At 43.8% G+C, this 24,436-nt stretch overlaps 1 protein-coding gene across 1 annotated transcript in view; it reads left to right on the top strand.

Annotated features, from left to right (window-relative positions):
* ACSL5 (acyl-CoA synthetase long chain family member 5) overlaps positions 1 to 24,436 on the top strand; it is a 49,693-nt gene that overhangs the window by 4,414 nt on the left and 20,843 nt on the right. Inside the window, exon 2 of the mRNA XM_074999179.1 lies at positions 12,321 to 12,433. The gene's annotated coding sequence lies outside the window, so the exon portion shown is untranslated. The remainder of the gene's footprint in view (positions 1 to 12,320; positions 12,434 to 24,436) is intronic.

Below are 24,436 nucleotides of genomic sequence, written 5' to 3'. Positions count from 1 at the left end.
TTTTGTGATTGCTTCTGTGTCATGTGAAATGAAAATTGCACCTTCTTTGGGCTGAAACCCTCCCTCTGGTTTGTGGAACTCCTACCACATTTCTGGGACGTCACTAAGGAACGAAGAACTTGACAAGCGAATTGAGTTGGTTGGGAGCAAACATGGGGGAGGAGAGGGAATTTCTCACAAATTTCACCTCCTTGCCTTCATTTTATGTAGAATGGTTTCACACACCCCAGGGAAACCTGCATCCTTGGGAAAAACATTTGGACTTTTAATTGGGAAGTTTCCCTACAATGCAGGTGAGACAACTGCAGAATTTGGGCACCCTCTTTTTGCCAACAAGAAAACACTGGGGTGTGTGTCCCTACATACATTCAGTGCTAAGGAAAAGTGGCATCTGGTTGGATAAGTATGAAGAGTAAAGGTTGGAACAGCTCAGATGGCTGGGATGTGCAAGTTTTGTCACCTTCCCCAGCAGTGCATTAAAAGGCCTATCTCCAGGCGTGAAAGAATATGCATATGAAGCAGCAGAGTTCACTTTTTGACATCTGTGTGACTGGGGGATATGAAGGGACACTCTGATGCAGGAGGTATGATCTTTTGAAGAGGTGCAACATTAACACTGCCAAGGTCCAATGGTAATTTTGCCACTCAGACCAGTCTCTGCTGTTTGCCCACGAAAACTTGATGTGATCAAGAGCTGATAGATAACTCAGATATTACAATGACAAGGGTGACACATGTACCTAGACAAAATGAGCTGCTTCACTGAGTTCCCACATGCATTCTCTCTTCCAGACTCTGGCACATCCTTGGCTTTTAACTAAATTCTGTAGAGTGGTTTGGAATTCTGTCGGCTTCAGTCAATGGACTGGAGTCAAGTTATGGCTTTGCTTGCTTCAGAGTATAAGACATTTTCCTCATGTAACAGGTCCAGTGGTCATAAATGCTCACACATAATAAGGCTCGCCTTTGCTTGGGTACAGAGACCCAAAACAGATTAGAACTGAAAAAGGAAAACTCTTATTCTGTTACAAGTTCACACAGAAAAATAATCAGGCTTAATTGTGGGACAACTGATGCAGCCAACACCTTGAAGCAAGCTCAGTACAGCATTGAGGCATCTAATAGTAAACGGCTATTCTCACATTGGCCACCAGGTGACAACAATATCTACAACATTACAATAACAAATGACAGATGTCTGTTTTGGGCCTGGCAGTAAGACTTCTGGGAAAATAGACAAGATTTTTTTTTAACCCTGCTAATTCCACCTATACACTACCCTTTTCCCTTTCTCGCTCTCTTGTTTTCACACTGTCAGTTGCACTTCACAAATTTGTCAGCGACACAGCTTGCAGAAAAACTGGTTTTATCCAGCAGGGTTAGAAAACAGATAAGCAGAGGACTTCCATCCAAACCTACAAGGTACAACACACCAAGGAGTCTTTTAACACATGTATCACCAAGTGTAAAGCAACGTGATTCAGTCATTTGCTTAAAAAAATCTACCTAGCATCGCCAAAATCGCTGCTCTTGTAAACATACAACATTCTCCCTCAGCGACAGTCTAAAAAGGGCTGGTTTCACCCATGCAATCAATGGACTTACAACAGCCATGAATTGGGGCCTGATGTCCATTCTTTGGTGGGTGGCAGCTAGCTTATGGGAACCCAGCCTAAGGAAACAGCAAACCTCAGAACTTCCAGAAAGGACCAAACTTAAGAAAATGGCCCACACTGGAGTGAGGTTTCCTTCCTGACTAAGAAACTCTACCCATTTCAGTCAGGAAATAGATGTATCCCTACAGAGCATCATATAGCGCATAACATGTTCAGAAATCTCACGTAATGTTCTCTGCATGAATTAGGCAGGTGGGGATTGTTTAACTCATGCTCTGTTGGAATAATTCTGTTTACAAATACTTTGTCAAATCAACTGCTAATAAACGTGACGTATAGGTTACCATCTGTGGGAAACATTAATGCCTTAAGGTAGAAATAAGTCTCCTTTTTCTTGATGGCTGTGTCTACATGTGCCACTTCTTCCGGAAACAGCACACTATTGAGCTATCCAGAAGATACAAATTTCCCATGCCTCATTAGCATATCAGCATGTGGTTCAGAGTCCGGAAGAAGGTCTTCCAGATTCCAAAATACGTATGCTGATGTGCAGCTTGCAGGGATCTTCTGAAAGGAAACCCTCCTTCCAGAAGCCCCTTCTTCCCCAAAAACCCTCCTTCTAGAAGAAGCGGCACATGCAGACACACCCATTGTGTGTTTCCCTGGACTGCACCGCATGCCTAGTATTGCTGAACACAGCTTTTTCTATTGAAGGAAATAGCTTGTTTAAGGAAACACAGTAATTTCAGCCCCAGAAGCCGTGTTCGACTGCTCTTTTGCTGCACAACCAGTGTATGTGAATGAGGCCAGAACAATTCAGGACTTTTAACTAAATAACTCCAAGACACCCACGTCTGGGGTTAAGATCCCATAAGTGTCTTTGTAAATCCCTCCCTATGTACCTGAAGATAAGCTTCTAAAGCCATATTTAAGCACCTAAGTACAAGTGATATCAATGAGATTCGCTGTTAGTATCTCTGAAAGGAGGGTCAGTTTTACTTGGTGCTTACATGTGGATTTAGAAGCCTGATTTTAGGACTAAAGAATTAATTTCTTTATTTCATGATAGTATGTCAGGGTAACCTCAAAAAATCTTTTGAAAGCAGTCCTGGGTGGTGCTAGATTGGAGACAGCTTTGTAAGGACATAGGGACTGTTTCAAAGCTCTTTGAAATAAGTGGGCTCTAAATAAGGTCCAGATCTTGAACTTCTTAGATTCTGCCAATTCCTAACCCACATAAACCCTGAATGTCAAGAGTTTAGCTTACATAAGGACTGAAATAACATTACGTAACTGAATAAAATTACTTCCGTGGCAGTTATAAGTACTTTTCAGGTTTTGGGTTCTCACAAATACCTTTGTGTACAAATGATTACAAAAAGTTGGTTACAAAAAGTTCGGTAGCTACAGGAGCTTTCTCTGCTCACATCAGTTGCACCATGCTGTGGTTTTACTGTTATCAGTGAAGATATTCACAGTTTACACTGGAGGATCAGGTTGTTCAATTAGAGATGGACTCAAAGCAAATCTCAGATCCAAACGTCCCAGAACTTTGGATCCCGATCTGGATTTAAACTTCAAGACTAAGTTTACTTTAGATGGACCATCCTTTCCTATCTGTGTGTATTCCAATGGAGTTTGTTGCAGGTGACTTGGAGATTAGGATGCTAACTTTCTTAGAAGACAATATACAATGATAAGACACAAATGGCCTTTATCCTTTCCTCATCAAAATATTACACTTGTCAGATATTGCTGCCTTGAACACTACCTTTTTTATCAGCAAATAGTCCCAAAGTCCAAAGCCTCTGTTCACTTCTACTTTAATTTTCAGTTGAATGGTCAATGAGCAAAGTTCCTTTCAAAAATTGCTATGCCTACTTATCCTGGGTATGTCAGACTTCTTTGACGTGCTTTATACTTACAGCAGGGAAAGGTTAATACACTGAAACATCCAGCTTTGGCTCCTAAAATGAGGCCAAATGTGAAAAGGCACCTAAGAACTCAAATGGGAATTTTAGATGCTTAACACATTCTTAGATTTGGTCCAAGATTAGCGAGCATCAACTGGATCAAGGCAACATATCCAACTCACAACAAAAATGGAGATCAGTTAGCTTCAAAGGAATGGCCAAGACTTCTCAGGGTAACCAGTGCCCATCCTCATTTGGAAGGCAGGCACACTGCAATCTTTACCGTCTGCTGTAAAGCAGGATCTGAACATCTTTTGCGGGCAGCTTTGCCTACCCAATTTCACCAGCCTCCCTCGCAGTGTTAAGGAGAAGAAGAGGTGGGGGATGCCCACACAGTCTTTCTTTGCTATCAACATCAGTGGATCAAACAGCATCATACCCACTGGACTCCAGAATGTGCATTCTGCATGGTAGCATTGCTGTTTTCACAGGTTACAGGGAAGGCTGGAGTGGAATTTGCATTTGCTAGTGTTGTGACATGGATTACTTTCATGTAATGGAGATTAAGCCAAGTCAATAAAATCTTTCAGTCTTGGAATTCCCATCAGGGCCACAGACATAAAACAATATATTTCTCCTTGGGGGAAATCTAGACAAATTCTGATCTGTTATATCGGGGTAAGCCCAGGGAAATGCCATCTACAAGTTGAACCTCTCTAATCCGGTACCCTTTGTACCTGACTGGTACCAGATGAGAGAATTTGCCAGAGTATGGGTGGTCAATATTGTCTATTACAATTACCAACACTTCCACTGCTTAGTAGGCTCTTTTAGAAGACATTTAGGGGTACATTAGAGCTACATAACAGCACAACACTGGGAGCCAGGACTGGCGGCTGTAATCAAACTTTATGGGATCATGGGAAACTTGTCCACACCCATGAGAAGTAGTTGGCCACCTAACTAAAATCATGCTGGCCTACAGATGTTGCTAGATGAGTGAGTTCTGGATTAGAGAGGTTCAACCTGTATTTCCTGATTGAAATCAACAGAGTCACTTAACCAGGGAGGCCGACAGAACATCCAGGCCCCTAGGCAAAATACAGAGGTGGTGGGAGGAATCCTGAAATGGGTGGAGCCTCGGGTAGAAGGGATGGGGCTGAGAGCAGCCAACTCTCAGTGCCACCCAAACTGTTCCATTCCCCCAGCCAGTCCTTAGTGCTGCCCACAGAGTGCTACTGAGGGCTTCAGCAGTGACTTAAGGGACTGGGGCTCTGGCTGCCACTGCTGTGGAAGTTGGGAGCCCCAGGTCCTTTAGACTCACTGGGCCCAGGGCAGTAACCTGGTTTGCCTCCCACCTGCCATCGTCAGGCCTGTACTTAGTCACCAGAAGTATAAAAAGTACTCAAAAATTTACTTGGGTAAAAGTGCAGTCGGTTTCATTTCTGGATACTTGAGTACAATCTAGATGTGACACGTGTGCACACAAGCATATGTGTGTACTTTGACTCAGGTAGTTTTCCAGTGGGACACCAGTAACTTGAACCTAAGTACACAGGCTCCCCCCCCCGCCCCCAGAAGCAGCTGCACTTAACTTTTGGGGTACTTTTTCCACCTCTGTTAGCCAGACTGGTGTAACTAATGCTATGTCTACACTACAAGCTAGGAGTTTAGTCCCAGCTCACAAATGCACTTGTGTTAGCTTGAGGACAGCTGGAATATTTATAAATAGGAGGATAGCTGAAACTGTATGGGCAGCAGCCATAACAGCACATACAATCCCACCTCAGCCCCCTGAGTACGCACTCAGCTCAACTGTGCCACCACTAACCATGCTGCTGTGGCTACATTATTATTTATGCTCATGTAACACTAATAGACCCAGGCAGCAGCAAAGGCTGGGGTCAAACCTGTGACCCCTGGAGCACAATGCATGAGACTACAACCTGAGCAAAAAGACAGCTCTCACTTACTCAGGGCTTGGGCAAACTCATCAACGTCCAGCTGGTCTACTGCCATGAGAGGGGACAGAGTGCCACACCAAACAGGCATAGATCTCACTGAGCTAGTATGTGTGTGTGTCTGCAATATGGTTATAACCTAAGACCAGATTCTTCTTGCATGGGTTACATTAAAGAGTCTTCTGTTCCTGCACAACCACTCCGTCCTACATCCTGTTTTGCGACCTTCACTAGGCTTTAGTGCCACTCTGGAGAGCTATTTGCTCTTGTTTACGCCATGAAGCCTGCTACAGGGTGACACTTCTGACAGAACATGCTCAGTAGAATGCCATCAGAGCACAACAGAAGGAGAAAATGGAAGATTCTCAATAGCACAGGAACACAATTCAGTGAATTCAGAAGTGACATCTCCAATTGTATACACTTGCATTGCTAGTGGGCAGCCAGGTCAGATCACCACAACCAGGCAGCATACCCAGTGACTGTAAATATTCATACATGTGCACACTTGCAGTCTGAATGACTTGGACAGTTTAATTATGTCTATCTATGAGGCAGCTTTGATGTAGCAACAATATCACTTGTTATAAAATACTGGTGCTGAAAATACTTCCAATCAGCAAGCTATCGCTTACTTAAGTTGATTAAGGGTTAGTCATTTATTGTTTAATAGTCAATTACATTTCACATATTTCACAACACTGAGAGACTGAAGCAATAACCTCTTCTGCCTATTAAATGTATGTATAAGTGCAAGGAATTAAACTTCAGCCCTATGCGCCAAGTAGAGATTCAAAGGTCATTACATCCTACCCTCTTGGGCTGAGTGCACAACTTCATCAATAGAGTTGGTCAGGAACATTTTCATCAAAATGTGCAGTTTAATGTTTTTCCATCAAAATATGCAGCTTCACTGAAGCCAAAATATTTTACAGAGACCTACTGATTGCAATAGATTTTGCAATGAGGTTTCTGTGATCCATGGTGGAATCTCCTGTAACTTCCAGACATGGACACAGTTTGCGAACCTGACCTTTTTTGACTGACAATAGCAATTCCATACAATTCCATCCTGCAAAATATTTTGAAAGGTTTTGTTTTGGGGCTTAAGATTCCCCTCAGCAGCAGGCCACCTACGGGGGCTAGCCATTGCAATGCTGACTGGAGCAATGCTGAAACACTAGGGCTGTCAGTTAACATGCGTTAACATCTGCAACTAATGCAGGGCAGAATTAAAGTGTCAAAAAATTAACATGTTAATTGCAGGCCTTAACACACATTGATAGCTGGGGCTGCCGGCAGGGCTCTGTGCGCCAACCAGCTTGCGGATATGGGACTTTCGGGGTACCTCCACCACAGCCGAGGTTCTCATGACTGGGGGTTCCAGAGGAGCTCTACATCCCAGCCAGCTCCCATCTTCTCTGCTGTGGGGATGCAGGGCTCCACCAGCCCAGCCAGGGTTCCCACTGCTGCAGGACTGCTGGCTGGGCTGGGTGATATAACCAGGCTTCCAACCTCCTCCTACCCCCACCAGCAGGGCTCCTGGGAGGGCTCTGACTGGGGCTGGCTCTCCAAAGTGGGAGTCCCCAACCACAGCTGTAGTGGGGTTCCCCAGCCTGGCTCCCTTCCCTAGGGCTATCCTTGGGGCTCCCCAGAGCAGGCTGCCAGATTGGCTCCCTGCCACCTGCAGGGATCTGCTGTGCAGGCACACCTGGAGCTCTGTGGTGCAGGTTCTCTCTGGTCCAGGAAAATCCATTGTCCTGCTAGAGGAGGGATGTTGCCAGACAAGAGAGTGACAAAAGAAGGCATATTAGGAAATAGGTGCAAACATATTCAAATTATTGTTAAACAGTGTGATTAATCACACAATTAATCACAATTAAATTTTTAATTGCTTAATTAATTTTTAATCACTTGACAGCCCTTAAATACCCTTCAGGTTCTGGGCCTAAGTACCTTTTAAATATTGCAATTAGAAATCTTAAGTAGTTTTGAATATATCAAACTAGTGTGCTTTAGGTCACCTGTTGAGCGATTTCAAGTTCATCAGTTCACCAGACAATACAAAATGAGCTCTAAGGCAATGGTCATTCAAGAGTAATGAAGCATAGATACAAAACACTTCATACGTTTGCCTTGAAGACTCTTAACATACAAACCATTCACTGTTTGCAACTGTGTCTGTTTAATCCTGCTTTTAAAAGGGAAACAGTCTGGATAATTGGTGAGTTAGTAATTCACCAAAACACTCTAGGTTCAACCTGTGTAATTAAGGGATGACAAATCCACAGCTCAGAAATGCTTAGACTTCCTGCGCCATTATTACCAGTGAACTAATCAATGGAGTTTGTTGATCATAAAACAGGTGTGAGCAACTGTAAGGGCATAATAAAGGAACATAACTTGCAGTGATTTGGCCTTCACTGGATTTGCAAAAGCCAAAGGTGAAAGGTTGTGGCAAGAAAAATACTGACCAAGAAAGCATACGACCTATAGTGTGTTTTTTGGGGATGGGGGAGGTGTGGGGAAAACATGGGAAAACTACTTCATCTTACATCTTCTTGTTAGTACATTTTCTGCTATATTTTTCCCCTTAAATCTCACGCCTCCATATAAGATTTAGTCCAGATCCTCACCCGTCATAAATCAATATACAGTAGTTCTCATGAAGTTGATAGACCTATGTCAATTTACACTGGTTAATTGCTGTGCATGACCATGAAATACCATATAACTATGTCAGTTGCACAGGGGGCTATCAGAGGTAAAGTAGGGTTAAGTTAGGCCATTATGAAATGAATTTGGCCATAGACTGCTATGAGAATTATACCTGCTTGAACAAGGTAAAAATTTGACCTATATTTGTTTCCTTCCTGCTCAAAAATTCCTATACATCATTTCTCAGTAGAACAATATACTACACAGAGAGCAATTACAATTCCTCAGAGCTGGACATGAGAGTACTACCTGGGCAACAGCCACTTAACCTCGCTGAGGTCTATTGTGGTATTTTTGATTATGTCTAATAAAAGTTCTAATGAAGAGGGTCAACAATGGCTCATCAATTCACATTTAAAAGAGAGAGAGAGAGAGATTGGCACAAACAACAGCCAGGACTTTTTAAGACTGTATTATAATAACCCATACAAAAACTCTGCTATAGGAATGGTGTCCCATGTTACGCACTACCTTGTTGTTTCCAGAGCCAGCTCCAAAATCACTGGCTGTGTTGGACCCTTGCTCAAGTTGGGATTTGGCCTAGAGTGTTTCACACTATCACAGTTAAATCCTGAACTCAGGTCTTGGCTCATGTAAGCAAACTAGGCTCTGAAAAACACATGGATACAGCAGTAGGTCTGTTCCTGAAGCTGTGAAGCGGTTGCACAGATGACCCATCTATTAAGCATGTGAGGACCACCCATCACCATATTAGCCAAACACATTACCATCTTTAATGTATGCATCCGCAGAGCTTCCCTGGGTGGTAGGGCAGTGCTATTAACCCACTTTACAAGGTAACTATGGTAAGCCAGGGAACTGAACCTGGTCATCACCAGACCAAACTCGCTCCCTAACCCCTGAACTGTGCTTCCTATCTACAATCCAATGATCAAAGTGACCCATTTACATATGACCCCATGCTGGTGGGAAAAGATAAGAAACTTCACAAAGCAGCAAGTCCTTGTTCCCCACCATGGCCACGGACCTCCATTCCCTTTGCACTGTGGGTCCCTGCCAAAGAAGTGCACTGTCCCACTGATTAGCAAAACTTCACAGGTTTCACTGCAAAGGGCACCTGCACCTCTGCTCCAGCCAGGGCAGGATTTGCCCCTCCCCATAATGTCTTATAAAAGCCCTCCTCTAATGAGGTTATAAAGGGGTCAATTCAAGGCACCCTTCAGTCTGCGTAGACTATGGATCGCGCCCTTCATAACTCCATTTAAGATTGTCATTTGCAACGTTGACTGTGACTGTGGAGGCCCACATGAAAGTGACAGTCCTTGCTTCATCTGCTGCATATGTAGTGGGTGTCTGGCAGGTCCTTGCTTTCCTATCTACAGGCTCGCTTCTCCTCTGCCAGCTGGCTGATCTTCACTTCGCCCTTCTGAAGGCCTTTGTGTAGTTCCTGCTTCCAGCTGCTGCGGTTGTCTGCCAGCTCTTCTCAACTATCTGGGTCGATGTCTACCTCCTTGAGGTCCCTCTTCCAGATGTCTTTGTAGCACAACTGGGGGCATCCTGGAGGTCTTTTGCAAGAGGCTAGCTCGCCATACAGATGTCTTTTGGGATCCTTCAGTCATTCATCCTGTGGACGTGGCCAAGCCAGAGGAGCTGCCGCTGCCTGAGGAGGGTGTGCATGGTTGGAATTCCAGCTTGCTCAAGGATGGCATTGTTGGTCACTCTGTCCTTCCATGATATCCCAAGAACGCACCCGAGGCAGCGCAAGTGGAAGACATTCAGCCTCTTTTCCTGGCGGGCGTACAAGGTCCAAGACTCGCTGCTGTACAGGAGGGTGCGGAGGATGCAGGCTCTGTAGACTTGCATTTTGGTGTGAGTGTACAGCTTGTTGTTGTTCCACACTCTCTTGCTAAGTCTGAACAGAGTTGTGGCTGCTTTTCCAATCCTCCTGTTTAGCTCAGACTCCAGCAACAGAGTATCAGTGATGGTGGACCCAAGGTAAGTAAACTCGTGGATGATCTCTAGCCTGTAATTGTCAATGCTGATTGATGGAGGTTCAGCAGCGTCCTGACCAAGTACTTTTGTCTTCTCTAGGCTGACGGTAAGCCTGAAGTCCTTGCACGCTTTGGAGAACTTATCCAGCAGTTTTTGAAGCTGCCTTCTGTGTGGGTCACTTCAGCAGCGTCGTCTGCGAACAGCATGTCTCTAGTGAGCACTTCCCGCACCTTAGACTTAGCCTTCAGCCTTGCAAGATTAAACAGTTTCCTGTCAGATCTTGTGTGCAAAAAGATGCCCTCTGTCGAGGGTCCAAAGGCTGCTTCAGGAGGAGGGCGAAGAAGATCCTGAACAATGTCGGAGCAAGGACGCATCCTTGTTTGACGCCGCTCCTGATGCTGAAGGCATCTGATGATGTGCTGTCGTATTGGATGGTTCCTCTCGTGTCTTTGTGGAAAGACTGGATCATCTTGAGTAGCCATGGTGGACAGCCTATCTTGTGGAGCAATTTAAACAGTCCATCCCTACTGACCGAGTTGAAAGCCTTGGTCAGGTCAACAAAGGCGACATAGAGTGGCTTCCTCTGCTCCCTGCCTTTCTCCCGCAGCTACCTCAGGGAGAAGATCATGTCAATGGTAGATCTTTCGGCGCAGAATCCGCACTGGGATTCAGGATACACCCTCTCAGAGAGCTTCTGGAGTCTGCCAAGGATGACATGAGCGAACAATTTACCAGTAATACTTAGGAGGGAGATTCCACGGTACTTGTTGCAGACACTTCTGTCTCCTTTGTTCTTATACAAGGTTACAATGTTGGTATCCTGCATATCCTGTGGAACCTCTCCAGCACAGTCACAGCAGCTCATGTAGGGGTTCCAGGAGTGTGTCCAAGGCACACGTGATTACCTCTGGTGGGATACCATCCTGACCAGGGGCCTTTCCTACTGCAGTGCTGTCAATAGCTTTCTTCAATTTGACCACAGTTGGTTCCTGGTCCAGCTCGTCCATGACTGACAGGAGCTCGACGATGTTGAGGGCTGTAACAACCACTGTGTTCTCGCATGAGTACAGCTCGGAGTAATGCTCGACCCATCGCTCCATCTGTTTGGCTTTGTCAGTGATGACTTCACCAGATTTGGATTTCAGAGGCGCCGTCTTGTTCTGGATGGGTCCCATTGCCTTCTTTTTGCCCTCTCACATTCCCCTGAGATTATCAGAGTCAGCACAGGTCTGGATACTGCTGCATAGCTTAAGCCAGAAGTTGTTGGCACAGCGCCTAGCTGTCTGCTGTACTATTTTTCTGGCTACTCTGAGTGCTTGCTGGGTACTCTGACGCAGTGAGCGTTTATACTCCAGAAGTGCAGCATGCTTCTTTTCGATGACTGCAATCATCTCATCAGAGTTAGCTTCAAACCAGTCGTTTGTGTTTCCAGCTCTTCTTCCAAACATTGACAAGGCCATATTGTAAATTGTGTCCCTCACATGCTGCCATCTGCATGTCGCATCAGCACTCCCAGGGCTGCTGCGCAGATTCTCCTCAAGGGTCTCTGAACATTTCAGCTTTTTCTGAGTTTGTCGTCTTTCTGGCATCAATGCGGGGCCTTCCAGTTGGTTTAGAATGGTGCAGTTTCTTGGGTCTCAGCTTGAGCTTGGAGCAGACTAGCGAATGATCTGCATCGCAGTTGGTACTATGGTAGCTGCGTGTCAGGAGGATGTTTTTGAGGTTGTCACATCTGGTGATGACCAAGTCTAATTGGTGCCAGTGTTTCGAGTGTGGGTATCTCCATGACACTCTGTGCTGTTATAAAGGTGTTAAAGGGGTAGAGTATTACAATCTGGTTGCCCATGAAAGAGGCTCCTATTCTGAATCCAGCCACTCTTATTACATACCCCCAGTACTCAAATCAAATGAAAGTCCTAATAAAGCATGAAGCTTCCTCTGGGCTGGTGTTAGCTTTTCAAGGCGTGCTGTTCCTCAGTAAAGCTATTGCATAATTATGATTAACCTTTTGTTTAAATTGACCTTTCTTACTGGCTGAAATTACTGCTCATATTTAATCAGGGGCAATTCCTGCCTTACAACCTGTTGCAATGCTGGTTCAAAGGTTACCTCAGTGCATGGTTACGGGTTTACTAAAGCTGCACTGTTGATGATTTCAGGTGCAGACCTGCTACAGGAACAGACTGTGAAAGTACAAGCCTTATGCAGCCACGCGGAACTGTACAGCAACCTGAGTAGGACATTAGGTCTGTACAACATAGGGGAAAAAAAGGTAAGAAAATGATTTTTAATTTATTTATGGCACAATTGTAAAAGGGACATTAAAATAGTAACTGCCCTCCTCTCTCCCATGTAAACACAAAGCTCCCATAACAACACGTAATACACGTTGTTAAAGGTGAGAGCTGAGTGATTACTAGTAGGTTGAGATCTCTAAGCACTGCTGAGGACAGGAGAAGCATGCAGCCCAATCCCAGTAATGTTAAATATCTGAAATAAGCTGCTTCTTACTGTTGCAGTCCTGAAACGGAAACCTGCCTCTTGACTGGGCTCATGCCACATTTTCCTGTGTTTGATGCCTTTATCTGTTCAAAGGCGTAGCCTGCACCTTACCACCATCCTGCCGTTCGGAGCCATGCAACCAAATTGACATTCCTCCCACGCCTGTTACTTCAGTGATCAGCAGTGACAGATTTGGAAGCCAAGTGATTGACAAATACATGGACTCGATTCAGACCCACTGCCAGGGGGCTGTTGCCCCAGAGCCTGGTGTTGCAAAGGGGCGTGGACTGCTGGCACTTTGATAGCCACAGCTGCCGGAGCTCTGGGCCCCTTTCAAGTGCTGCAGCAGTGCTGCTGTGCCACTCTATGTGGCTCTGAAGGAGTTAGGGGAAGGGGCTAAGGGCTGACTGCCCTAAGCTTTGCCCTGGGCCCCCCTCTCACCTAGTCGCAAGACCTGAAGTGGCTGTCAGCCCCTCTGACTAAATTATCTGAAGAGAGGTCTAACATTTGGTCCAACAGACTCAGACCTTTGCCTAGGTTTCTTATGTGCTATCATACAAATAAATAATCTATCCACCTTTAAGTATTTTTATTTTGACAGAATACGATACAACATAGGCTGCTTTTTCCAAACTTGTAACAGCACCAACGTGGTGCAGCAACACAGGCTCCAACAGTAAATACACAGGGCAGGTCTACACTAGACCTGAAAGTCGATCCACAATACGCAGTTCCAGCTATGCAATTGTCTTAGCTGGAATTGACTTTTCTAGGATAGACTTATCTGGCTAGTGTCACTAAGGAAAGTTGATGGAGAAACTCTCCCGTTGACCTCCTTTACTGATCATGAGAATGAGGAGTACCAGGGTGAAGTGTAGTGCCCTGAGAGTTCAATTTCATGGGTTCCTAATAGACACACAAAATCAAACCCCGAAGTTCTACCCTGACTGGGTTGCTCTCCCACTAAGTGTAGATGTACCCCTAGTTTTTGTAGAACACTGTGAATATGAAGATTTCAAAGAGTTTGACCAAGTATCATTATCCCGTTTGGAGGGGTGGGAGGTGGTCGTGGAACCAAGAAACAAAATGAAGTGCATTGCCAACGAAGCAGCTAACACATGAGAGACAAAGGTGGGAAGAGAACTTGGGTCTTCTGAATCCCATCACACTGCCATGCCGGAAGAATGGAATAAGTGCTGTCAGTTGCAATACAAAATCCTTAAGGCTGTCTGTGTGTGTATACACATGCACACGCACACACACACTCTACCATGATAAGGACCATATATGAAACCCACTGTGGCCTCTAAAAAAATAAAAACACAGGAATGGATTTACACGTCAGCAACATGGGGTTTTTCACCATCCTATGAATGCAAACTATCAAAGTGAGGAAGGGAATTTAATATTTTTATTTCCAAGAAATGAGATGGGTCTGAATCATCTTCTTTACCTGACACCTCACTAACACTTTGGCAAACTCCTACTCCAGATCTGAATTCACATCCAAACACTGGTATGGATGTAGCAACAGCACAGACTGAACTGTGGACTAAGCGAGTGTTTCAGCTTAGTTTATTTGCACTCTCTGCTGTTTGCTTTAGGTAAGTAGGTAACTTTAGCACCTTTGGACAATTGTCCTGGCTGCCTGTGTAAAAGCTGAGTACTCCATCACATGAATAGTTCCACTGTGGGAAGGCCCTCAGTTACACAGTCTGTACCACAGATTTTAATCCCTTAAGGGTGGATGGAAGCAGACGGTACTTTATTTTCATTTTAAGCCCATTTAGAAGGCAAAAGCCTGAGATTTGGTTGCTTGTGCTTCTGGTCCAATCCACCCCTTTGAAAAAAATATGTTAAGTGGCATCAGTAAGGCTTATTCCTCTTTTCTTTTCTTTTTTTTTTTTTGGAGAGCTGGATTTGGTTCAGGCCACTTTTGTTTTTAACTCTGGAAGATAGTAATGAAGAAACTTCAATGAGGTCCCGCAATATTGATGTTACTTTCTTACTCGTTTGCCTTTTAATAAGCACTCCTTTTTTGGATGCTAAATGCCCCTGAAGTGGCTTCCAGGAAACTGAAACATAGAAGGCCTATTTTCCCATTTGAACATATTTTATCTATATAGTACCTGTGCAGCTAATGCTAAGCAACGTAAAATATGGCCAAATTTAATATAACAAACTGTTTCTTTAGTGCCTTCCATCCAGTGCAAATACTGCTGAATATGAACAGCAATGCTCACTGAGACATACCACTACTCTCATACAACAAAAGTTAGAAAAGATAAATTACTTGCTCAGTCACACAACAAATCCACCCCAGTACCAATTCCATTATGTGCCTTAATTACAATACCTCACCTCCCTGCCCAAGAATGGAAAGATTAACAGCTACACTGATTTACATTTCCTGCAGCCCCACTAAAGTCAATAGGATTGTAAGAGATACAACTGGGTACAGAATATGCCCTTCACCGGCCAGGTATAAAGTGCTTGTGCATGGAGAGAGTACTTAATGGTGATTTCTTTTAATTACATAGAACTGGAGCCACGGCTGGTATAAATCAGCAGAACAGAACCAAGTCCAGGCTCTGATCTCTGGGCTTCAAGGAAGAATGCTGGGTGAATTATCAACCCTCACACCTATAGTAAAAAGAGCTTTTCTGTTCCATTACTTTCTGAAGAAGAGAACCATAAGGGGTATCTACAGACCTTTAAGAAAAGGGACACCACCCAAGGATTTCTCAACTGCAGAAAGTCACTCTGAGGGGTGGGGGAGAACCTGAACTTGACTACAGTATTTAAAATTTGAGGGTCTGATTAGCTATACATTACACCTTGTAAAGTTATTTACACTGGGGGGAAGAACAGGTGGAAACTATAACCAAGTCAGCATAGTAGCACCCTGTCCAGGTATAAGCTAATTTTTTTCTATGTCAATAAGAACAAATAATAGCCCTAAGAAAAGGATGTTCCCATAGAAAGGATTTATTTTTAACCTCACAGGCAGGATAGCAGCTTAAACATATACAACAGTAGAAATTCTTTAAATCCAGAAAAACAAAAACAGTATCAGAAAATCACAGTTGAACCACTCCCTCTCTTTAAAACCTTCCTTCTTTTTCATCGGGTCCTTCAGACATGTACAGACTCAAGCACTTCTCACTAATTACCTGGAAATGACTATATGCTTTGGTGTAGGTTCACTCTTTTATAAGATCCTTTCCCATCATGCTCTTCTGATTACAAGTTATTTAAACCTGGCAGAGACTAAGCCCTAGTAGTCTTGAGGTGTAGAGCATAGTGCTTTAGAAGTGATTGTTGTAAGTAACAGTGGTGTTCTTCTAGGGGGTAAGTTTTAATGTTTTTGTTGTTTTGCTTCAATTCTTGAGGTGTTAGTGCTTCTCTCTCCATACTTGTTAACATTGTCTTCTTTGTAGCTGACTGTAAGGGCATAAAATTTATAAGTAAATGTATTTTATTATTAAAAGGCTAGTTGCTACTTGTGGCTATGTGTAATTCTAAAAGCTAGTTTTAAGCATCAAAATGCTACTTATCAGGCTAACTTTAAGCTACTATATAGTAGTCTGATAAGTGTAAGGCTGTTAAGAATAATGGTGCATACATACACTCAAGTATAAAAGCCTTAATTTGCATTTTGTGAGGCTGAATAACTTCTATTACTGTCCTTTCTTGTGCAACTACAATCTAATCACTTTTCCTTATTCTTTTCCTTCCTCTGCCCTTAACACTGCCTAGCTTTCTTCTCATCAATTCCAGTAAGAGAAGTTATTAATGAAACTTTCCTTTCTGTCATCTTGACATCACAATTTTTCTAAAGACCACTATACTCTTTTAGTACTAACACAGTATGTAAAAGTTTCTCTAATCTACTAGAGTGTTAAATGGTAATTATCCTAACCTGCTTTAGGGTTTAAAACTGGCTAAGCTGGGTCATCTAATATATAGATGTCAACCAAAGCAAATCAGTTAACTTTCTATTAGAAACTTTAACGGGACATCTCTTGTGTTCCTAGTTACAGCCCAGGACCAATAATCTGAAGATGCATGTTTTTGTCCCTGGTTTGTTTATGTAACCTCAAACAAAACATGTCTTTCTAGCACCTTGGGTTTTTCTCTACATGATGATCTCCCTATTGCAACACTTTTGCATTGGTATAATACAGAGTCAAAAAGCTCTAGGACATCAGATTAAAAGAGCCCTTAGCCTGTATTTGGTGAGCCATATTGCTTGAAGTTGTCTCAGTTACCCAAGGCCTAGAAATTCTTGCTATCTAAATGGAATGGTATTGCTCTCAAACTTCCTAAAAGGATCTAGTCTCCTGAGGCTTTGAGTCTTGCAGTAGAAGGATGATTTAGGAGGTGCAGTGTTGTATAGAATTTACCTATTGGGGGTAAAAGATGTCTGAAAGTAACTCATGAATTTCTGAATGACTTAAAGCTTTAACTTTCTTGTTTAATAAAATCACTTCCAAACCTTTGGACAGGATCCTGAGGGAAACTATTAATGTTTTAAACAGGGGGATTCCTTGCCCTATTATCTCTGCCACTGCTCTTATGTAAGTGCAACTTCAGAAGTGTCAGCTGTGTTCTTCCTGGCCCCAACCTCTGAAGGGAGTTGAAGGGTAGCCCGCTTACACTTGACAAATATGCATTGCTTACATTGTTTGTGTGAAAAATCACAGTAACTTTTTTATATTGCCTCCTCTGGGAGGTTGACTATCCTACCACTTAATTGGGAAAACTGAGCCAGTAGGTGAAGTGCTTGGCCTGTGATAGCAGACACAACTAGCAAATGTTCCATCATAGCCTTGCATTCCTTCAGTTAACCCATTCTGCTTGTTGACTTCTCTAAGGTTATGTGTACACTGAAGAGATGTGTCAACAAAATACACAAGTATTGTGCAGTGTGTGTCTCCTGCCAACAATTCTGTTGGGAGAGGCTCATCCACAAGGGCCCAAATGTCAGGGGAAGACCCCACCTCTGCCAATGCCTTCCTCATGGAAGGAGGATGACCAGGATGTTGGCAGAAGGTCTCCTAGAGCTGCAGAATTCTGTCAGGTGCCTAGAGGTTTTCTGACAGAAGCCAGCAATCTAGACATGGCCTAGGTGACTGGTTGGAGACTGAAACCCTAATTCACTCTTCCATTGAAGGAATGAGTCTAACTTCCTGCAACAGGAGCACGACTGAGCTCTAATAGGGTTTAAGGAAGACTTGCATAACTTGCAAGTCAGCTCTTATTTTGGAATTAATCCTGTTTAGCACTCTTCAAGAGACATACTGCCATCCCCTGAGACAGTGGGGGCAGCAAGTAATAGTGATGCTTTCTCATTTAGGAGCTAATTAAGGGTGAACTGGAGGACTAGCCTCGGTGAGTAAAACTGAGCTATAGATCACTGATTCCATGCCAAATCCTCTCCAAGCTGAGTTAAGTCCTGGTCTCTAAATTATACCTTGTCCATTCTTATTCATTTTATCCTTCATACTGTGGTGAGTCACCATTCCCTGATGTCTGTCAACACAGTTCTAGACTACTCCTATAAAACATCTAGTCTACAAGATCAGAGATGAGTCTCTAGCATATAGAGAAGGGTTGTTCTGACTGCTTGCAGTGCCCTCTGCATTAGATTTCTCTCCTCCACCCCCCGTGACTTACTGTATTAGAAGAAAAATGCTAAGTCAAATCCACACTTCAGGAGTGGAAGGATAAGCTGTTTTCCCTTCTAGCTTTCTGCCTCTGTGGAAATGCTTCAAACAGAACTAAGGTCTCATAAATGGTAACAATGCAGCCTTGAGTACAGCAGTGTAACTGGTACTTTTCTGATAAAGGGTAAGCCTTTGCACTTTGCTTCTGGTGCACCTTATCCCTGACCATTTATCAGGCCAGTCATGAGTGTACTTTAGTTGCCTAGCACTCTGTTGTGCAAGGCCATTATCTGTCGACCAGATTCTGAGGGGGTGCAAGGCTAACTAAAGCCACTGGAGTTGGAGTAGCTGAAGCCACTGAATTGTATGTGGTCAGAAAATGGGACCCAGCATTCATGATCATCTGATATCAGTGATGTGATGACTCACATGGCCACTTCTCTTGAACTATTACCTTGGCTTGGCTTGACTTGACTCAACTCCAGGCTCTTAACCAAGTAGAGGACTTGGTTTCAATGCTGTGTTCCTGCTGTCTATAGCCCATGTCTGACCCTGGTTATGGCTGGAGCTGGGCAGCTCACTTAATCATCTGCATATTTAGAGCATCAATGCATCAGAAATAAGGGGAACAGATCCTATCTGAGGGTGGCTGTGCTGCCACATGAGCCTTCTGTGCATGGCACAGAGAACCCCTGAGCAACAGCAGTGCTGGAAAGTCGGGGGGGGGGGGGGGGGGGGGGCAAGGGACACTTAACGAAAAGCTATGTTGCCCTAAATTGTGACCCCTGTGGGACTGGAGTTACAAAGATTCTTCTCCCCCACCCTGTTCTTGTGGATCAATCCCAGTGATCTATCTATTAGTTGTCACAAGGTCTTTCCAGTTTTCTGTACAACTGCTTGTTTCTAGTAGATTATGCTATTGGAGGGGCCCAGTTTTATTCAGTCCCTATGCTGGACAAAGCGGAGACAAATCTGGCTCTGCCTTAGACTATTAGCAATGAGGAGTTATTAGTTTGCATAGTAAATGTCAAATGAATGAGTGGAGTGCACTGACTAACTTGGGTGCTAGGTCTCTGGAAGCAAGTTGGGCTAAAATGATTTAATTGCAGCTACTTGGCAACCTCAGATGGTGCTGAGACAAGAGATTTCTTTGCAGATAAATCTGCTAAAGGTCAGTTGCCAATGAACTTCACCATACTTTTCAGAATGGTGGTTTACAAAAGCAAGCGATTGGTGCTTGTCAGGAGGCAAGTCATGAAGGCAGTGAGCAGATGTAGTAGCCTCCCAGCCAGACGACAAAAAAAAAAAAAAACAACTCTAACTATAGGCATGAGTCCATATGTGCCAGAGGGCAGAACAGATACTGAAGAGTTGACTACAACCTTCACAGTAAAGAGGCTGCTGGAGCCTGATCTAGCCCTTAGCACTAGATAGAGAAGCCCTTGTTGCTTTGATTTGTTTGCCTAGAGCAAGCTGGGGAGCAGGAACATGCTCATCAGACTCCTATTGTCCTTGTCAAAACAAAAAGCAGTCAAGTAGCACTTTAAAGACTAGCAAAAAGGTTTATTAGGTGAGCTTTCGTGAGACAGACCCACCTAATAAAGCTCCCCTTTTGCTAGTCTTCAAAGTGCTACTTGACTGCTTTTTGTGTTTGATAGTGTATAGACTAGCACGGCTTCCTTTGTTACTATTGTCCTTAGAATAACCCAGCATCTTAAATGAGGATCATGATGTGGCTTGACTATCTAAAGAATGGGACAGCAATAATTTGGTACAACAGGCTAAACCATGCTAGTCTGGCACTTTTTCGTCGTGCAACCTCTGTCTAGCATGATTCTAGTTAACTGGATGCCCACTTACCAGGGGTGTGGCCAAGTTTATCTGACTGTCCCAAAAGCTTGTTTCCAGCCACCAGTCCTGGCTCTTTTTTTTCTGTGCTGTTACTAGCTGTAACTTCCTACTAAATCTCTTGAGAGCCTAGTAAGCAGGGGAAGTGCTGGTCAACATTATCTAGCAACATTACCTCCTGTGGCCAGCAAATTCTTCTGTCTGGGACCAGTCAGATCCCGAGGGTGCTGGACTCGAGAGGTTCAACCTGTAGTCTTAGTGGTGATACCAGTCTCACCTATCTAATCCTTACTTGTGCTTTCTATTAGAAGACAGTGCTTTAAACAGAAAAGTTAACCTTTATAGGTAGAAACCTTCCATGCCAGATATCTGCCTCAAGCTAACTTTTTTTTTTAAAAGTGTCAGCTTAAATGAGTTAACTTTTCTCTGGCCTTGTCCCTGAAGTTGTTTTATACTGAACACTTTAGGAAGTTCAAACTTCCCTCTCCCCTGTTCTCTGGAGCAGGGTCTTGTCATTTAGCAGGCTGGTGGCAGTAGTAGTAGGATCCAAAGAGGCACATCTCCATCAAATTTGAACCAAGTTAAGAGCCTTTGAAGAAACTTAAGTTGGCAGTTTGCACATGCTCAAATTCTTCAGAGTTCCACATTTTAGGCTCTTGCTCAGTACAGATTGGAGCTGGGCAGGATTTTCCTTGCTACTGTAGTCAGAGGTAGTTTTGGGTCATGTTGGAGCTAAGCAGTGGAACTGAGCATTGGTATAGTCTCCATTAGAGACCTAGATATGCCAGCACTGCCCTTTAGTGTGGATGCAGCCTACAACAGAGAGCTTTAATTTGCCAGGGGAAGCACAATACCTTAAGTGAGCACAGCAGCAGAATCATTGTTCCATTAGCCTAGCTGTCCACACTAAGTGAGGGTGTGCAGGTTGTAATGCCCATGTTATGGGGATGTAGCTTCTGTCTATACTGACCCACATTAGGGGCCTCTTCCTTGCCTTCCCTGACTCTTGAGGCAAGGAGGAAGCAGCTGGCTAAACTGAAAGCTGAGGGACCAGAGCTGAACCACAAATTTGTTGCCAAATTGGGGGGGGGGGGGGAAGGGAAAAGTGTGACTGAAGTCTCTTAATGATTTCCTATTTCTAACTTTTTCCTAGAACTAAGGCAGGACAAGAATTATTCTTGGGAAGGTGGGGCTGGGAAGAGACAGAGCACTGTTCAGGAGGGCTGCAGAGGAAAGGGGGAAAACTGGAAGAAGGAAACTGGGGTTGCAGGCCTGGAGCTGAAAAGCAACTTGCCCTAGTAGGGCGAAGGGACTGAGTCCATTTTGATGAGAGAGTAGGACTCCCTAAATAAGACTCTATAGCTGGAGCAAAGAGTCGTAAGTGGGAAAGACAGGCTGGGGCAGGGCAGACAGGGTCAGGTTTAGGGGAATGGACAGGTGTCTGTTCCCCTTAGATGCTCTTTCCTCTGGAACCTGAAATGAAACTAGTTTAGTCACACTATTGCTCTGAATTAGCAGATTTCTGAAAAAGCCTGTGTAGTGCTAGTCCAGAGGATGACTTCCAATATTCTGGTACATCAGCAGAGGTCTGTGCAATGACTTTAAAGATTCTAACTGTGTGGTGATGGCCCATGTGGGTGCCACACATTGGAGTTGGACTGCTCAATGACTTGTATGAAATGTAATGACTTAGGAACACTGCTAAAAGTGCAAAATCAAACATCCCAATGCTAAGAAATGTAAGAAGTCGGTAATAAGCATAAGTGAGCGCCTCAGGAAGTGTCTTACTCATGAAAGCTCATCTGTCAGGAAAACCTCCACTAAATGGAGACAAGCAGGCTCTTGCCCACAAAAGCTTATACTCCAAAATGTTAATGTATAAGGTGGCACAGGACTTTTCTTGTGCTATGATGGAGTTATCCTGATAGACACACTTCCTCAGGACTGCTCTTACCCATGAAAGCTCACAACCTATTCAATTGCTGGCCTTGCAGGTATCATAGGGCTACTTCTTTGAAGCTACAGACTAGCCTATAAGGGCATTCTCAATGCCACCAAACCAGAACATAGAAGAATGTACTTTGTTAGGGATTTCTACCTTCTAAAATACTACTTGCCATGGCCAGAGGAATCGAATGTCAGTTCTGCTAGTTCAGCGGTTTGACTTGGTATGAATACTGGTTGCATTTAGTTGCTGTCTGCAGATTTTACAGCTGTCTTGGCATCAGTACCAGTCTATCCTCCAATTTCCTCTTGTTCCATTAGGAATGGGGCAGAGCCACTTTGGGTGGGGCAGGGGGTTACTTTAATCTCGCTTTCTAACTTCATTTCTTATAAACATCTGTCTTGGGTTGGAATGATCTCTATAAACAACACTTCTCAAATAGATGTGACTTGCCCTGATTAAATATGCAGTTAGCATAACACAGATGTCTCCTCAGAGGACAATGATTTAGACAAAGAGGGCATGGAACTGGAGAATACCAGTATGGTGTAGAGAGAGTGCAGATGGGACACAGACCATATCCCTTTTGATATACAAGCATAATATTGCCTTTACTAAGCATTAAAGACCTGGAAAAGCTCAGAATGCATTTATTTAGTCAAACATTGGAGAGGGGGGTTCTACCCCTGAATTAAATGGTGGATTTCCACAGTGTCCTGTATCAAATGTGATTTTTGAGAACTTGCCACTTCCACCTGTCACCTTTGCAACCCTGTAGTCTCGGGAAACAGAACTAAATCCTGCTTGGTTAAATGCTATGTAAAGAGAAGATTTTTGCCTTTGTGGGAATGCTTCAAGCAGGAATAAGGTCTCAAATGGAAATCATGCAGCCTTGAGTACAGAAGTACAACTAGCACCACCGCAATAACACTCTTCTGATAAAGAATAAGCCCTTGCACTGTGATTCCAGTTCACCTTATCCCTGACCAGGTGGCTTCAGCAGGGTTGCATAGGCTTAAAGAAGTTGTGCTGTAAAACAGATTCAAGAACTGTAACCGCTTTTCTCTTCCCCTGCCTCTTCTCCTGTGCCTCCATAGGGGAAAAAACCAGTCCCTCTATCAGCCAAACTTTGCTTGGATTTGCAAGTCATGCTGGGGCCATTGTCCAGGAAGATCCAACTTGTTACTACGGTAAAAGTAAAACTTCCAAAGGTGACCAGAGATGCGGAGTACTACTCTAAAATAAATCAGCCTGGCCCCACCAAGTGGTAACTACAAACTGAAACCATAGCAGCAACCTGTGCTGCTGCTGTGTGGAAAATCAGATGAGTGGAGGCACCACTAGTTAATGTGCTGTAAAATGAACCATCTGGCTTCATGGCATATCAGAATGGTTTTATTGACTAGTCCTTTAAAGCATATGTTTTGTGAACTATTGTCCTTTGCCTAGACTTATTGGGGGAGTCCTCTATTTCAAATGCCCCGTTACGCTAAGGGCATCTCCTACTTGCTGCCTGGAAACAGGAGCAATGGAGATACCATTGTTACATTTCATCAACTATGTATTTGGCTAGGCAGAGCAAACAAAAGATCAGACTTTCAATTTTGTTTACCACACAATAAAGCAGATGTTCCTGTTGCCAACAATGTACTCTCTTTTCCCCCCCCCTTCCCCTGCCCCCACAAAGCTTCAACAGAACTGACCTCACATAGAGAGACACTGTGGGGCTGTATGCACCCTCTAATTAGCCTTTGTTTTCTGCTGAATAAGTCTGTACATGCAGGAGAACTAACACCTCAATTAGGCATGAAGAAGCATGCAATGTTTTCCAGGCTTGGAGAGGGGTGCAGGAGTGGGTTGAACTAAACTTATGCCTGGCATGACCCAACTGAATCCTTCACTTAATGTCAATGATATTACAAACCCCTCAGAACACAGGCCAATTAATTCAAACTTTTAGCTTTGAACAAAACATGAGGGTGGCTCTTATAACTTACAAGTGAATGTTAACTTACACTGCTCTGAAATCCCTTTCCTTCTATTTTTCAGTAGTTCACCTTTAACACAGTGCTGTACTGTAGTGTCAATATTGAACAGTTCTACTAGAATAAATGTCATAGCAGCCATAATCGTGGAGCAGGACTGTATGCATGAAGAACAAAGGGGAGACCTGTCCACAGAAGCTTACAATCAGTACAGGTTGAACCTGTCTAATCCCAGAATGCACTTGCCTAGCAACATCCATAATCTGTCATGATTTGGATTAGCTGGACAACCACATGTATGGGTATGGCCAAGTTTCTGGTGGTCC

This window comes from Carettochelys insculpta, chromosome 7 (genome assembly GCF_033958435.1).
Source record: "Carettochelys insculpta isolate YL-2023 chromosome 7, ASM3395843v1, whole genome shotgun sequence".
NCBI classification, from domain to species: domain Eukaryota; kingdom Metazoa; phylum Chordata; order Testudines; family Carettochelyidae; genus Carettochelys; species Carettochelys insculpta.
Note: the sequence above shows the minus strand (reverse complement) of the source record. Positions and strands in the feature narration are given on the sequence as shown.